This window comes from Papaver somniferum, chromosome 4, assembly GCF_003573695.1.
Source record: "Papaver somniferum cultivar HN1 chromosome 4, ASM357369v1, whole genome shotgun sequence".
Taxonomy (NCBI): Eukaryota; Viridiplantae; Streptophyta; class Magnoliopsida; order Ranunculales; family Papaveraceae; genus Papaver; species Papaver somniferum.
This window is the reverse complement of record NC_039361.1, coordinates 58,960,248-58,965,784: the sequence shown is the minus strand read 5'-3', so window position 1 is coordinate 58,965,784 and position 5,537 is coordinate 58,960,248. Positions and strand designations below refer to the sequence as shown.

The following is a 5,537-nucleotide window of genomic DNA, read 5'->3' as shown; positions in this document are numbered from 1 at the left end:
TTCTAATTCGAACAGGTAGTCATATATAGAGGCACTTTCAGTAGGTGTATCTTTTGGCATTAATTGCACAAGGCGCAATAACCCTTGAGGCTTTGCACTTCATTCTCACAGTGCCCTTTCGCACATTAGTCATTAGGAGAGTGAAACATCTTTGGTTATATGTTTAGAAAATATCTAATAATTGGGTTCGTAATCATATGCGCTTTTTTGTTTTGGAAGACTTCTCCACCTTATATTTGCGATGGCAATCTATTAAGGTTATGAGATTGCAAGTGTTATATTTGACGGAAGTTAAACTAATTGTTGAGAAATTATCAAGAAAGCGCATTAGGTTTAATAGTAGAATTCTGGAAAAGAAAGTAATGTTAACGGTAAGTTTGTAATGTTGATATACGCTCCACCATAACCTGGATTTAGCAACATTTCAGTTTCGGAGGTGTGTGCAACGCGGTGGTCCGTTGCACACCAGTAAAAACGTTACGTAAAATATTTACCCCTCATTTAGTAATTTGAAGATATTTGAGCAACGTATTGGAAATTCTTAAAACTTTGCGCAACCTTGTGTCTTTTAGTCTTCAGATATTTTTTTTTTCTTTTAATTTATAAAATGAGTTAATTATTTTCACCTGTTTATTTTTTCAGACCTTGTTTTTCACTCTTTCTCTTTCTTTCCGAGAACTCTCCGAACCCAGAGACCGTTCTCTTTTATTTCCCAGAAATCTCATAAATCAAAACCTTCCCTTGTAATCAACAACTCCACTCATAATCAAAACCCAAAGATCTCTTTAGTTGAAAATCTAAGGAAACCAAATCAAGCCCTAGAAATATCATCTAAAACCTAGAAATTTAATTTTGTTCCTGAAATCGAAAAGCAATTCATCTATAGTTGATTGCTTTGTTGATGTTCAAGAGGTATAAAATTTACTACTGTTGTTCTTTGATTTTTGTTTTGTTGGTTATACTACAATCTATTGTTTGACCTAATTCTTTGATGTTGGAGTCTGCATGATGATTTCATGTTGGATTTTGAAGTTGTATAGATTTAGGTTACTTTTGATAGATTTTTTCGTCTGGGTTTTCTTAGAATTGAAAAAAAAGAAGAAAAAAAAAGGGGTTAAGATTTTAGCTTAGAAATTGAAGTGAGAAGATGATTTCTACCTTTAACTACTCTTGTTTCAGTTGATTGATTCGAGTAAGGTGGTTTATTGAACAATTCTACTACTCTTGTTTCTATCTAATCTTCTTAATTTGTATTTGTAAGACCTAGGGTTGCTATTGAAATTGAGTTCTATCTAGGTAATTACTGAGATGTGATAGGGATTAAAACGTGATTGAGATTGAATTTATGTTTTCCTGACCTATAAGTCATCTTGAAAACTTGGGTCTATGAAATTTTAGTTAATCATGTCGATCAGATAGTTCCTAGGTTGTTTAAAATTGTTTTAGTTTTGATTTTGGGTGACTTTGATTTGGACTTTGGAGTTGTTTCTAAGGAAACATAACCCTTTAAAGGAGGAGTCCTATCATGATATTAAGTATTCCAGTTCGGTTTCTGTGTTACAAGCTTTGACAGTTTTCGATAGGTTTTGTTCTGCACCTAGGCAGTCCTGCTTTCAACGAATTGAACGTTTTTGCATCTTGAATTAGTCTCAAGGTTCTACAGCTGATGTTAAGAGCATTCTCCAATGTTTCTATTTTGACCTCAAATGATATAATTCGTGGTATAGAATAAGGTTATAGCTAGAACTTTTTGTTATGTCTTTCCTATAGGTTGATTTCTTTGGGTTTGTTCCATGTTCTAACTTAACTTCTATGCGCTTAAGGTATCTTTGGCTTCTATAGGCGAACTTCAGAGGTTCAGGTTTGAGTGCAATTTTCGACTATTGTGGGCAGTCCTGTGTTTGTAGTCTTTGAAGGTGATGTATTTAACTTAAAGTCTAACTATTGTAAATTGTGTATATATACCTACCTATCACAAACACTATGTCTGTAATGTTTAGTAAAGTTATATATGTCTTGTACTTTGCAGGATTGATTTTAATTTTCTTCCACCATTGGTAGAGTGGGTACTTCTCTGACCCAGTGGGAGTAGACCGAGGTAATATATGTGCATTTTGATTTACTTGTATATGTAGTTGATTGATATATGTTTGCGGTACCAGTTGTTTACTTATTTGTTGATAAATGGTTTGTTTATAGGCCGAGTCAGTGAACCCCCAAGGTGTAATAAGGAAGAGTGTCATGCCTTGAACTCCATGGCTTTGGTTCATAACCGTTGCGGGTATGCTATTATATTGCTTTCTTGACGCTTGAATTGATACCCACAATTTATGATGTTTTTTTGGAACAATTGAGATGCTGGTGTTGACTATTTTTGTGAGACTTTGTTATTGATGAAGTTGGTTTTGTATGAATGATTGCCAGGTTTGCTGACAAGCAGATAGTGAGACTGCAAGAGATACCAGATGATATTCCAGAAGGGGGTACTCCCCACACGGTTATCTTATTAATGCATGACAAACTTATTGATGCTGGAAAGCCCGGTGATAGAGTTGAGGTAAGATAACGTATTGATTGATGAACTCAATGGGAGGTGCTTCTATGCGTCTTGTCTCTTTCATACACTCGCTAATACTGTGTTTAACCTTTTACAAATAGGTCACTGGTATATATAGGGCAATGAGTGTTAGAGTTGGACCAACACAAAGATCGGTGAAATCTTTGTTCAAGGCATGTGCTTTAAGTCTTTAAGATTCGAAATGTCACTAATCTTGATGAGGACTGAACTGATCGATTATATGTCATTTCAGACTTACGTAGATTTTCTTCATATAAAGAAGACCGATAAATCTAGAATGCAGGCTGAGGATTAAATAGAACATCTTAATGCCTCTGACAACATGAACGAAGATGTACCCGCTTACTTTCAAGACAAGGTAGTTAAACATAATTCCTAACATGTTGCAGTTGGACTATTGCTGCTTTTATTAATCATCTTTATTCATGTATAATTCTCAGATTGAACAGTTAAAAGAGCTTGCAAAATCCATAAGGGATTCTCATTTACAATATGTAAACAACTGAAGGTTAGTATTCTTTTGAACTACCTTCCATACAATCTTTGAATCAACCAAAATATTGTATGGGTTTATGATAGTCATCTGTTAAATGCTTATGAGGAATTCATATATTGCAAGTTGATACGAATATATATGTATAGTTCTATATTGTGATAATCAACCATATGTTTGTGATGATGATAATGTGTTTATGAGATTCCTTCCGTATGAAATATTGGTTCTTGTAATTGATCTAGAATGGTTTATGCAGGTGCAGAAATCTGGAATGGTATATTTATGCAGGTGCAGAAATCTGGCGGAACAATAGCAGGATTTTTTTTTCACCTGTAAAAATTGTGCAACGGATATACACGTTGGAAATTTAATACGTTGCTTTCAATTGCTTCCATGAGCAACGGTACTAAAAACAACATAACGTTGCAGAATTTTGTAGTGGAACTATTTAACCGTTTGTCCAATCCAAAGAAACGTTGCTCAAATTAAAGATTTATGTTGCTTAAATTAATCCAATACGTTGCTCAAATTTAGGAATACATTGCTCAAATTATAAATTAAAACGTTGGTAACAAGGTGAGCAACGGTGCAAAACGTTGCTCTATTTAATTTGAGCAACGTACTGTGACGTTGCACAATAATTTGTTACACCGTATTAGCAACGTAATATGGTGTTGCTTAAATTCATAGCAATGCTTCTATCCGTTCCAATATAGATATTTTGGTGTAGTGATACGTTCTTGTTTGAGGGTGAAAACGATTTCTGCTGGTTTTGGTAAATTCGTGTGTGTGGATGAGAAACGAATCTAAACCCTAAACAATGTACTGCACGGGAGTACTTTTGATTCGAGAGATCAATCTGTACAATCCTGTCCTAAACCAAGAAATGGTCGTTGCCGGATTGCTTCGGTCAAAAAGTGAAGGAGAAGGGTTGGTCTTAGGGACGGAAGCGAAGAAAGTGTTGAGACCAGAATCGTTGATCCTGAAGGTGTGGTTGCTTATGACTTGTATCAGAAAGTATAACTGGCTAGCAGAATGGAAACCTACCAGGTGATTTCTGGATATTATTTGTTCTCCGACCAAAACTTGTTGTCTGGTAGAAATAGGTGAAACCTATTTATACAAGTCGTAATAAAACGTACCCTGGCCTCGTAGGAAGTGGAAAACGATTGAGTGGTGGAAGAGTGGAGTAACGTGTAATGTCAGGAATTATGCTTCCATAATGAAGGATCCGTTTACACCATTACTTCTTGCCATAACTAACCGCCCCATTATGACACTTTCTTGTAACGGGGGTATTGCACGCCGCACGCTGTAAACCGCCAGATCAATACCCTGATGAGTATCCCCCAGTTTGTGACATGTTTGATGTCTCGAGTGTTTTCGTGGAAAACATGTAGCACTTTGTTACGTGTGTCAAGTTAAAATCAAGAGGCTTGTCGTAGGAAAATATCATGTGATGCTATTAGGCTTGTCTTGGCTGGTCACCTAAAACTTGCCACAAGTCTGTCAGTTCGGTGGCAAACTTCGATGGCTGAGATTACATCTCATGAGGAAGGGTAGCCGTTGATTATGGCTACCTTGTGTTGGCGCCTGATAATGGCACAATGGCGTTTTGGTGTATGCCAGCGGCATTGCGGCATGGATGGCATAGTTCGTGCATGCCAGTGGCACAGTGGAATGGCTGGCATAGTTTGTGCATGCCAGCGGCACGATGGTGCAAGTGGCGCCTGGCGTTGCCATGGACACTGAAATTTTTGCATGTTGGTGTTAGACCCAAACGTGGTGTGGAAACATCAGTTTCAATGGCCACATTGCTCCCCCATGTTCTGTGGAACATTGTTTGGCTCGGTTGGCGCAACAACTTTGCCTAAATTAGGGTTTGGCATGTCGAAACCCTAATTAGCATATATGGCATGTAGCATGCGGTAGGAGGCCATGGCATGGTATTTTATACAAACGATGCCAGAGTCATGCCGGAGGATCCATAGGCAGGCCACCATGTAGAAAAGACCACATGATCAAACATTTCCACGTTTGGCTATGGTGTGGCGCCTTTTTTAGGGTTTCCTAAGTCCGTAAGGCTTGTGGCATGTTGCGGGCCCGAGGTGGCATAGTTTTGTGTCACGATTAGAAATTAGGGTTTCTTCCGCCGCCACTAGAGCATGGCCTCGCCTAGGGTTTAGGCTAGCCAAATCACAGTCCGTTGTGAAGCTGGTCACGCACGCAGAGTGGGTTGGCAAGTTTTGGCATGCTGTCGCGGTAAGTGGCGCGTTTGGCATGTGCGCCTGAAATGCTTGTTTTGGCATGTTTGGCATGCCGTTAGCATGTTGGCATGGTTTTGGAAATCTAACTTAGTATGGTGACTTCTTGACACAATTTCCACCTTTTTAAAGATGTGGAAGGTTTAGAGCAACCTGATTGGTCAATGAAAGTAGGGGGCAGGCCAAGCACGGGCGCGGC

At 38.2% G+C, this 5,537-nt stretch overlaps 1 long non-coding RNA gene across 1 annotated transcript; it reads left to right on the top strand.

The window, feature by feature from the left end:
- Positions 1-645: 645 nt before the first annotated feature.
- Positions 646-3,581, top strand: LOC113273913. Its single transcript, XR_003322671.1, has 8 exons — positions 646-912; positions 1,824-1,916; positions 2,030-2,098; positions 2,200-2,281; positions 2,425-2,557; positions 2,659-2,936; positions 3,019-3,086; positions 3,331-3,581. It is a non-coding gene; the product is annotated as an uncharacterized LOC113273913 (long non-coding RNA).
- The last annotated feature ends 1,956 nt before the right edge of the window (positions 3,582-5,537 follow it).